This window comes from Bidens hawaiensis, unplaced genomic scaffold (assembly GCF_021521415.1).
Source record: "Bidens hawaiensis isolate Kalapana, Puna unplaced genomic scaffold, B.hawaiensis_p1.1 tig00016367_1, whole genome shotgun sequence".
NCBI classification, from domain to species: Eukaryota; Viridiplantae; Streptophyta; class Magnoliopsida; order Asterales; family Asteraceae; genus Bidens; species Bidens hawaiensis.
This window is the reverse complement of record NW_027492501.1, coordinates 232,467-243,902: the sequence shown is the minus strand read 5'-3', so window position 1 is coordinate 243,902 and position 11,436 is coordinate 232,467. Positions and strand designations below refer to the sequence as shown.

Sequence of the window (11,436 nt, the reverse complement as noted above, 5' to 3'; positions counted from 1 at the left end):
GAACCTTATTTTCTTTCATCCCTCTGATCTTGCCAAATATAATATGATATGTTCAACCCAAATGTATTTTCTGAGTTGAAGTTGATACGATCATAATATTATCCATGCTTAACATCATGATTATGATACATAAGACTTTCTTGGAAGCAAAGTAATTAATTAAGTTTATATATTATTTAGTTTCCTTATTGTTTTATAGTTAGGTTTTCTTATTATTTAAGTTTCCTATTTCTTTGCATTTGTTTTCCTATAAATTGTACCAGTTAGTTTAAGAAACAATAATAAGAAAATTTGTCACAAATCGGTTTCTTTTCTTCTCTTGGAGCATAACACACTCTACGGGTCTATCGTTGACCATATCGAATCGGTCTCTATCAGTTTAGTGCTTTCGACAATCTTCCTTATGCTTCCTTCGTCATGTGAAGACCTGATCATGACCATGGTTGACAAAATTGATTAGCTATTGAATCAACAAGAATCAGTCACCGCCCAATAAGCCGCCCTACCTAAGGTCAACTTTGACTCCTTCACTACCACCATGAATCAAATCATCGTTAACCTTGCTGCTGCCCTCACCAAAATTTCTGACACCTCTTCGATGATAATGGTCCAAAACTAGCATTTACATCCCTAATCCTAGCACTACCACCACCACCACCCATATCCGCTTCTACGACCACACCAAACCTAAAACTTGATCAGTATCTTATGGGCACATATCCTAACTAGTCACCACCATTCAACCCCAGGAAAAAGCTGTTGTTCTAAACTCACCAACAAAAGCAGCCATGGCCACTCCATTCACCCCATCTCCTAACTGAAAGACATCCAAAAATCACACAATCAACATCCACGATCATTTTTAAGCTCAACCCAAAACAAATAGAAAAAAACGCACATGAACAAAACAACACCAAGCGTGGTTCCATCCTGGTTAAATCAAGTCGTGAAATCGGTTTCTATAGAAAAACTACTGAACCTGTTAGCATACGCAAACGGAAGACGCAAGTGGAGATCGCTGTGGCGACCGGCTGAGACCGCCCTGCCTGTGGTAGTCCAACTTGAATGGCAACATCCATGGAAATCACGTTTCGTTCTTGAGGACATAACATTTTGAAGGGCCGGGGATTTGATATGATCATCATATGATATGTAAGACCTTTCTTGGAAGCAAACTAATTAATAAACTTTATCTATTATTTAGTTTTATTAATTATGGTTTAAGTTTCCTCGTTTCATGCATTTGTTTTCCTATAAATTGTAGTCGTTAGTTTAAGAAAAATAATCAGAAAACTTGTCCCAAATCGGGTTCTCTTCTTCTTTTATATTCTCGGAGCATAACCAAATTTATGGGTCTATCGGAAGATTGACCATTTTGAATCAGTCTCTATCATAAGTTCACAACAGAACTTGTGATTTTTAAATTATATTTGATTGTCATAGACTAGCTGCCATTAATTCGATATTCTTTTTCCCAGTTTAAAACACCCTCTGATTCAATCACTTCTTCCAAATTCGTAACTTAGGCTCTGACCCACTATTGGCAAATCAGATTCGAATTTGAATAATAACACAATAAAATTGATAAAACATTACACTTGACTTCAAAGAAGTCTGTTAGGATCGACAACACCTGTTGAACACGAATTGCAGAATACACACGAACAACTGAACACTCGGACCACACACTCTCCCTCTCTGCCACTCAAGAACACAAGGTGAACACAAAGATTTAACGTGGTTCGGTCGCTACACTGCAACCTACGTCCACACACGGTAACTAGGAGATTTTATTACTTGTGGTGATGCAAGATTTACAAATACAAAGATATCTTATATGGAGATTGAGAAAAAAAAAAGAATCATCAAACATGCCGTAAACCATGGAACGAGGCTTGAATTTAGAGGAGTCACAAATGTGTTTGTTCTCTGCTGCCTACTTTCTGCCACAATCTTTGACAAACCTCAAAGTGGCTTCACACATAACAATCTCCCACTTGAAGCCACGGAACAATCTTCACATGTGCTTCAACTGTGCATCTGTATTTCTGTAAGAAACTTTTCATCTTCAGTATCTTCCTAGTTACCCGGGCCTTCTATTCAATTAACCTGAAAGCCCTTTGAAGCTCCCACTGAGCTTCAACCCATCAGTCATGACTGAAACTGTCACCGACCCATTTTCTGTCCCTATCGGCTCCCACTAACATGAACTGCCCAACATCCTGAGAATAAACACTCTCCGAATAAAGCAGATAATCAACTGGAGAGACTTTGACAGCCGGAATACTGGTTCTCTTAACCCAGTGTCGTCTAGTAACTCTGACCGAAGCACGTCCCGTGCTCCCACTGCCACAAATGCCTCTGACTGGTTTCCTGAACATTTCCTGGCACGTTCAACCTGAATCTGACCCGTGACTCTGGGTTTGCCATCTGCAAAGCAAACCTTCTTCTGCCCACGAGATTCCGTGAACCGGATCTTGGTATTCTTCTGAACTGGGATGGTTACTCCCTCATACGGTAAACTGACCATACACAGCGAACCTCATTTCTTTCCTCGAGTTACGACTAGATTTCCCTTTAGAACCTTCCACTGCCCGTTCCTGAACTTAACCTTGTGCCCCTGTTCGTCCAGCTGCCCAACAGAAATCAATTGTTTCTTCAGACTTGGAATTACCTGGACATCCTTCAAAGTCAATGAACTGACTGGAGTCTTCAAATCTAAGTCACCCATGCTCGTCACCTCAAGAACCTCATCGTTCGCTAGTCTCACCTTACCAAAATCGCCTTCTTTCAGATTTCGCAGTGCTTCACTGCTGTGGGTAGCGTGAAATGAAGCACCCGAATCCATAACCCAGGAATCCACACTGCTCTCCACACTACAGATCAAAACATCGCCATCTAAGTAGTCTACTGTAGCGTTAACTTCTTTCTTCTCATTTGGACATTGATTCCTAAAATGCCCAGCCTCTTTACAGTTCCAACAGGTTACATCATTTCGAGTCCTCGACTGACTCCTTTTCCTGTTCCCGCTCCCACTACCTCTGTTATTTCTTCTTCCTCTGCCAACATGTAATAGTCCACTAGAAGACTCACCTAAATTTCTTCGTCTATGTCTTCACCCAGAATGAGATCCCGAATCCCATCAAAAGTGAACTTGCTGGTGGAACTAGTAATCGCTGTAACAGTTCCCGACCAGCTATTAGGCAAGGACGATAACAGTAGTAGATCCTGAACCTCATCCTCGAATTTTATACCAACTGACCCAAGTCTGGACAAAATCGAGTTCATATTGTTGATGTGTACAGTTACTGAACTTCCTTCTTTTAACCTTGTGTTAACTAACTCACGAATCAAAAAAACTTTATTTTCTGCCGAAGGCTTCTCGTACATATTAGAAAGCGCATCCATAATCCCACGCGTTGTGGTCTCCTTTAGAATGTTGAACGCAACATCCTTCGTCACTGATAATCTAATAACTGCCTTGGCCTTTTTATCCAAAGTTTCCCATTCGTCTTCTTTCACCTTCTCTGGTCTATCCCCCAAGACCACGTCCAAATCCTTTTGAACGAGCAAATCCTCCATTTGCATTTTCCACCAACCAAAAGCTTTACCATCAAACTTCTCAATCTGAAGTTTACTGCTTTCTGCCATTTATCAAACTTGAGGGGTCTCTTGCATCAAATGACTAAATTGGTGGACTTGTTTGAAAAAAAAACAAAAAAAAGAATCTTTCTTATGACAAAACCCATGAGCTCTTGTCTTCAAAAGAAACAAACACCTTTACCAATCAAACAAAGAAAAAAAACTCCTGTCATCTTCTTCTTGATTTGAACGAGAACAAGCAACCAAACAAGAAAATCTTTCCTTTTTTTTCTTTTCAAACACAAGACAACCACAGAACCATCGATTCACAGGGCTCCGGCGATTCCAGTCAACTTAGAAACTAGACAGAATTACAAATTTTGCAGAACCCATTGTTTTAGAAACTAGACAGAATTACAAATTTTGTTCTTTAAAAAAAGCTAAATTACGGTTCGTGTCATTTTTTTAGTTTCTTTGCAAGCGGTGTCCCTAAACATTTTTTTTCCTACACGTTATGTCCTTTACGCAAACTGGGTTAGAAAAACTCAGTTAAATACCCTTACGTGAGGCGCATGTGAGGGCATTTTTGTCTTTTCACACCGCCTTTGTATCTTTCTTTCTTCTCTCTCATAAATTAAAGAAACCAAACATGCAACTTTTTTTTCCATCAAACTCAAACCCTAATTCGAAAAATGACGAAACCCTTTCTGGGTTTTCAAATTCACCCTTGATTACACCCATTCATCATTCATCATCATCACCCTAATTCCAAGCTTCCAATCTTCATCTTCACATGCGCCTCATGTGAGGGTATTTAACTGGGTTTTCTAACCCAGTTAGCGTAAAAGACATAACGTGCAGGAAAAAAATGTTTAAAGGATACTTCCTGCAAAGAAACTGAAAAAAGGACACGAACCGTAATTTGGCTTTTTTTAAAGGACAAAATTTGTAATTCTGTCTAGAAACTATTCAACACTTAACATATTTACACGCTAACCCCTAGAATTTATACAAATACATATATGGCATAACCTATACTTTCTAAAATGACTAAAAGACCCTTATATTTAGTTTATATATTTCAATACACTTAAAATTAGGTCAAAGTTTTTTAACTATACAAGCGAATCTTATGCTCAATATATACAAACTATATAACTGCCTAACAAACTCTAACGATAGAAAGTAAGAATTAAACACATCTCTAGCACGGCAAGCTTATCCGGACCTTCACCTCCCACTAGCAATGGGTAACATCGAATGCTTGCTCATGCTATCGAATGTACTTGAGGTTGCATTGCTTACAATGCCACCATTTGTACATTCATAGTCGTTGGTAAGTTCTTTGAGAAAATGCTCACTTTCATCTTCGTTTGTACTACGTTGCACCCATGGATGCTTTTGTATCAATGAAGCCAATATTCCTTCTAGCTCGATTGCTACTTCCTTCATAGTTGGTCTCTCTTCTCCTTTAATGCGTAAACATCTTTCTGCCAGTCTAGAAACTTGGATGATCTCGCTTGGAACATCATCTTGTTGCAAACGTTCATCAAGAGCCTGAAACAGTCTCCCCTCTTTTAAAGAATACAAAAAATACATAGCTAGGTTTCTCTCTTCCTCTGGCCCATCAAAGCTAAGAGCCTTTCTTCCAGTTAGTAGTTCTAGTTAGTAGTTCTACCAGTACTACCTCAAAACTATAAACATCGCTCTTATCAGTGAGCTGATTTGTTTGCAAATATTCAGGATCTAGGTAACCTAGTGTTCCTTGCACTATACTGGCCAACTCAATCTGATCAGCAGGAATTAACTTAGATGCTCCAAAATCGGCTACTTTTGCAACGTAGTTATGATCCAAAAGTATATTCATTGGCTTGACATCGCGATGGATGATTGGAACAGATGCTGCAGAATGTAAGTACGCAAGTGCTTCAGCCGTCTCTGTTGCTATTCTAAGTCGGATATCCAATGTAATAACTGACGATTTGACTTTGTTGTGGATATGATCGGACAGTGTGCCATTTGGAATGAATTCATAAACCAATAACGGGATTTCTGTTTCCATACAACACCCTATCAGCTTCACTACATTCCTATGATTTATCTGGGACAGGATAACCACTTCGTTGATAAATTGCTCTATCTGAACTTGTGTTTGATCTGCTAGTTTTGACTTCTTGATGGCAACTATTCAGTTATCAGAAAGAACTCCTTTGTAAACAGTGCCATAGCCACCCTTACCGATAATCCTGCTTTCATCATAGTTATTGGTTGCCCTCTTTAGCTCCTCTATCGTAAATACTCTTGCTTGATCATTAGTACCCCCATCTCCAGAAATTCGTTGCTGCAACATTATTCCACCATTTTGTTTAAAGAATTTTTCTCTTAACATCACGAGCTTTCGCCTTTTAAACACCAAGTATAACCAGGCGACAGTTATAAGGAGAAATATAGCAGAAGCTAAGGTACCTGCAACAACAGAAACTAACTTATAGAACCATTTCATTCAGATATAATTTATAACAATAGCTTCAGATATAAACCAAAAAGATATTGTATGATTACTTACTCGCAACTATCGTTATCATGGTTGATTGATCAGCAGTGCAACCTGATCCACTTTTCCTACCGTCTCCAGAGTAACCTTTTCTACAAGTACATGTATAATCTCCTTCTCTGTCAATGCATTCATGTTCGCAACCATGATCTCCTCGTTCGCATTCATTAATATCTTAAAATAACAAATTGTCAATCATTTGTTACAAGTGAAAGCAAATTCAAAAAAAAAAAAGAAGAAGCATTCGAATGTGAAATCAGAACTTACTCTTGCAATCACCCGCAACATAAGGGTTGCCTTCATAACCTTCACGGCAGCTGCAACGATATCCAGGACCTAGATAAGCTTGATCACATTCACTGTTTCCCGTGCATAAGAAGTTATTTGTCTCCTTTGCTTTGTCACATGTCAAGTTTCCAATTGCCCAGTCAAGTAGCATTGGCATCTTCCTTTCGCTTCCGAAATCAACCAGATTAGTTGAGGAAAAGTTGAACTTCCCTACTTCAACAAAAAAGGCATAGCTACAAGGGTTGAAATCCAAAATATTCTCATGCTTGTTAAAGCTACCAAGAATTGTACGACTCGTATCATAAGATTCCATTCCTTCTGGAACTGCTACTTCACAACACCCAACTCCCGAGCATGATCCGTTTATGAAAGGACTATTTCTATCACAAGTAGAAATGCATCCGGTACCATGAGAATCATTCCCACTTCTTACTATTAACCGAACATATGTATCACACCCGATGGCTACAAGTCTGTTTTTAGCAGAGATCTGATAATCCCCTGACCTCAAAGATGGCCGAGTACTATTAGCTCGGCCAGAACTATTGTAGCAATCGTGGGCTACAGACACCATAATCTCTACCTCACCCTTTCTTGTTGAGATATTTGTAATCTCCGTATTGCTTGTGTTTCGTCGTTCTCCAAAGATAAGCCTTGGTTTCCCGGCGTCGATCGGTCACAAGTCACGAGGAATTTGGGACTGGCGTAGCATTCGCTACGAGTACCAAATGGAAAGTCAATAGGCATATTGCCACAGAAACGTTCACAAGGTAGTCCCTCTTGTGCACTTGTTGCTACCAAAGTTGCAATAGCTGCTACTGCTAGTATTATTTTTAAATGCATAATTGCTTTCTGTGTGTTTTCGTGTTTGTGGTTAATTTTGAGCTTTTGATTGGGGTTGTGTGATTAGAGATATTTATAAACATGCCATGAAGACTTAGTCATTTAATCGCGTGATGCTATTAGAATACTAGTTTCGGTTGAGAAGGTCTATGGACACTTTATTCGGTATAAGTCAAAACTATTTTTTATCAATACATGATATCATTCAACCTTTATATGGCTTAGTAAAAACTCAAGATTAGACATAATATATTGACGGGTGCTTTCCTTAAATTATTTTAAATGGTCATCTAGAAAGAAAAGCAACTTTAGAGCTACAATGTTGACGTGAAATCGTCTTTGAAATAACGTGTGCATCCGAGATTAAATATGACCATGTCTTCTACATTTTCTTAACTTCAATTTCTACTAGGCATAATATATACTAGATGTAATCTTAGGTGCACAAAGTCAGTTTAGGTAATCCAAGTTAAAAAAACATGAGTTTAACCACAAACTTAAAGCATAACGTGCAACATAACCCGAGGTCTGGATGTATGTGACATTTGCGGACGAGGAAGCAAAGAGACCCCACCGTTGAGGAAAGTCCAGGAAGAAGGGTTTGTGGCTGCGGACTTGTTAGCATATGAGGAAGGTGGGCCCAACTCCAACGACTACCTCACTAATTTTAAAGAGAAAAAAAAAACAAATTTGATAAAAAAAAGGCTTAAGTTGTTATTTATAAGAATAAAATTTGTAACTTTTTTTTTAAATGAGTGGTTCGTGCCAAATATTCATTATGAAACTTCATCTTCTAGCGTGTATAGAATAGAATAGTCTACACGTTGTATTAAATGGGCCATTCTGAAAAGCAACTTTACTACCTACCAAGCAACATGAAATGTTTTTGAAATTTCCAAGAACCCCATGTGTTCTTAATTATTTAGGTTTTTTTTTACTTCAAGTATAGGACGATCGGTTCGGGTAAAGAGTAACATGCGAAAAACAAAAATAAGAAAAGAGAAAAACATGTCATGTAGACTCCACATAAACAGATTTCATATTTCACACTAAAAAAATTAAAATTAATGTGATGGGGTGAAATGTGAAATGTGGTAAGTGATAGATCTAGAGAAAAATCTAAGGGGTAACCCAAATTGTTCTTTTTCCGAACCTACGGGTAGTAGTGGACCCATATTTTTCTTTCACAGGGATCAGTTATTACATTGTATGCACGTCTAATAAATTATTCGGTTCGTGTCAAGTTGAATCATTATTTTTGAATGGCCAGTTAGCAGACACTTGATCCACGTGACTATATGTATATTGAACAACCATTAAGATCATTTACTGACCTCGGGTGTTTCGAAACATATTATTATCTCATATAATCATATATTCATCTAGCTTTATTTTATTTCATAGATAAAACATCGGGATTATCTCACAAAATAGTAACCAAATTTCAAAAGTGCTATAATTAGGTCACTAATGCATACTTTTTTCTAATTGAGTCAATAAATCTTCAAATCGAGCTCACCGATTTTTTTGTGCGTTAAGAAAGAAATGAAGGATAAGATGTGGGGGTCGGAATTTGCAATACATGTATTTAAATTTAAAAAAATTTAAAAACTTTAATTATATTAAAATTTAAAAATAAAAAATAAAATCCACATCACAACTCAACGTCAACATAAATAAAATATAAAATGATTTCCTATGTGAAACAAAAAAGAAAAAGGCTAAAAAACATGTTAAAACTTTTAATTTAATAAAATATGAAAATTGATTAACTTAATTGAAACACTTTTTAAAGTTGAGTGACCTAATTAGAACACTTTTGAAACTTGGTTACTATTCTATGAAATTTCCACATAAAATATCTATACTTAATATAAACTTAATTTTATATGACTATATATACTAAGCAGTAAAAAAAGTTATTAAATACATAAAACATCAGTAATGATAAAAAAATGGGTAAAGTTAAAATATAAATGGAGACAAAAATGAGAAGTATAATAAAAATTTGTGACCAAACAAAAACCTCTTAAAAATAAATTTAAAAAACAATAAATAATCATAACTCAAAATATAAATAAAAAAAAGAAAACGTTACAAAACTAAAATGTTTCCGTCATCATTCCCGCTCAAAAATAAAAAATAAAAAAAAATTGACGAAAAGACACAATGCCGAGATCAAAAACACAATGACGAAAATGAACAAAAAAACACAATTATAATTAAAAAAAGACACAATAGATTGCAAAATATAACACAATGCCGAACTAAATATAGCACAATGTTGAGTAATATAACACAATATAAAGAAAAAAAGACACAATGAAAAGGAAAAAAAAACAATCAATTACGAAAATAAACACAAAACACAATGATAAACAAAAAGATACAACGATTTTTTTCACTTACCAATTTTTTTTATGAAACGAGAAAAACGATGGAAATATTTTTTTTTTACTTATTTCGGTTTTTTGTTAAATTTTTCAGTTATAATTTTTATTTATATATATATATTTTAATTTTTTTGTGTGGCTACAAATCTTCCTCATTCTTCTCATTTTTGTTCCCATTCATAGAGTACCTTGAGCCTAAAAAAATAAGGGAAATTTTAGATGCGCCATGGGGTTTTCTAAAAAAACCCTTTAATAGGCCGCATATAGTGTGCTATATGCCTATTGAGAGGTTTATTTTTAGAAAAAACCCACCGTTTTGTCTTATTAAGTTTTTTATTTTAATTTTTTTATGTTTTTTTCTTTTCTTTTTATATTTTTATTTTGTTGTTTTTTATTGTTTTTATATAATATTTTTTTAAAAGATGTGTTTATATAACAAAATTTTTTATCAAAACAATAAACACTAAACCAAATAAAACAAAACATTATGTTTTATGTTTTCATTTTTTTGTTTCTTTTCTTTTTATGTATATACATCAAACCAAAACATTATTATATACAAAACATCGAGTTAGTAAAAAGTAAAACAAAACACACAAACTATAAAAACGGCGTGTCGTCGATGCCGGGGCCGTAAACGTCGCATCATGAACATCGACGTGGTCTTCGACCCTCCGTCTGACGCCTGATCCCTGACCGTCGTCGCCCCATCCACGTCTAACGCTTGTCGTGCTCACCTCATGGTCAAAAATAGGTGGAGGTGGTACCTTGTACCTATCACCACGCTGAGCGGCGTCGAGGTAACTGACGACCTAGCCAATCTAACGTTGGGTCTGTAGCATCGACCGCTGCATCTCCAGCTGCACCCGCTGAATCTTTAGCATCCCCCGCTCCATGTGCTGTAACCTGGCGTAAAGTACGACGACGTATTGTGGCGGTGGGTAATATCAAAACAATAACTAATAAACAAAATAGACGAATTAAAAGTAAAAATTAAACGATAATATAATAACGTACCTCATGTGCGTCAACATCAACATCCGCGTCCCCACCAGCGTCATCCTCCTCGTCGACAGGCTGGTCAATAATCTGGACCTCCGCCGCTGCTATTGGGGCAGACTCGACTAAAGGAACCGGGACGTAAGGAGCGCGTGCCGACATCTCGTTTACCAGACGGTCTACCTAGTTATCGTCAGTGGAAACGACTACACGATATGTATGTCCGTACAACGGGGGAGATCCAGAGGGAGCGGATCGAAAGCTGGGATACATAAACCAGCTAGCTGTTATGCGTACCCCTACGAAATCGCAAGTTGGGTGACGTACGGGCCACCAGCAACGATGCACGTCTTTGTCAGTGGTAGTAACCGAAAAATAATCTGCAAAACCTCATGTGAGGTTGCAGTGCGTGTGGGTCAGCAGGCACCGCATAAAAAACAGATCACAGAGCCTGCAATGCTCCCCACCCTGCATACGACACGTGACAGATGTGACAATAAGGCGATGAAAATACCTGTATGATATGATATGATATAACATAATATAATATAATATTATTTTTAACGTACATGTGCAACGGGTCCCTGATATCCTTGTCTTTCATTTCCTTGGCCCGAAAGGCTCATAAGACCGTTTAGATTTGGTAACCCGGGCGCGCTAGGCTGATCATAAGACTGTTCAGCCCGATTATCGTAATGGTGTTACTCCTTACAAACGTAACGATAACATATTTTAGTTATAAACAAACTAACAAATTTATATTATATCAATATACAA

At 37.0% G+C, this 11,436-nt stretch overlaps 1 pseudogene; it reads right to left on the bottom strand.

Annotated features, from left to right (window-relative positions):
- Positions 1-4,697: 4,697 nt before the first annotated feature.
- On the bottom strand, positions 4,698-7,315 carry LOC143551345 (wall-associated receptor kinase 1-like; annotated as a pseudogene).
- Between the last annotated feature and the right edge of the window lie 4,121 nt (positions 7,316-11,436).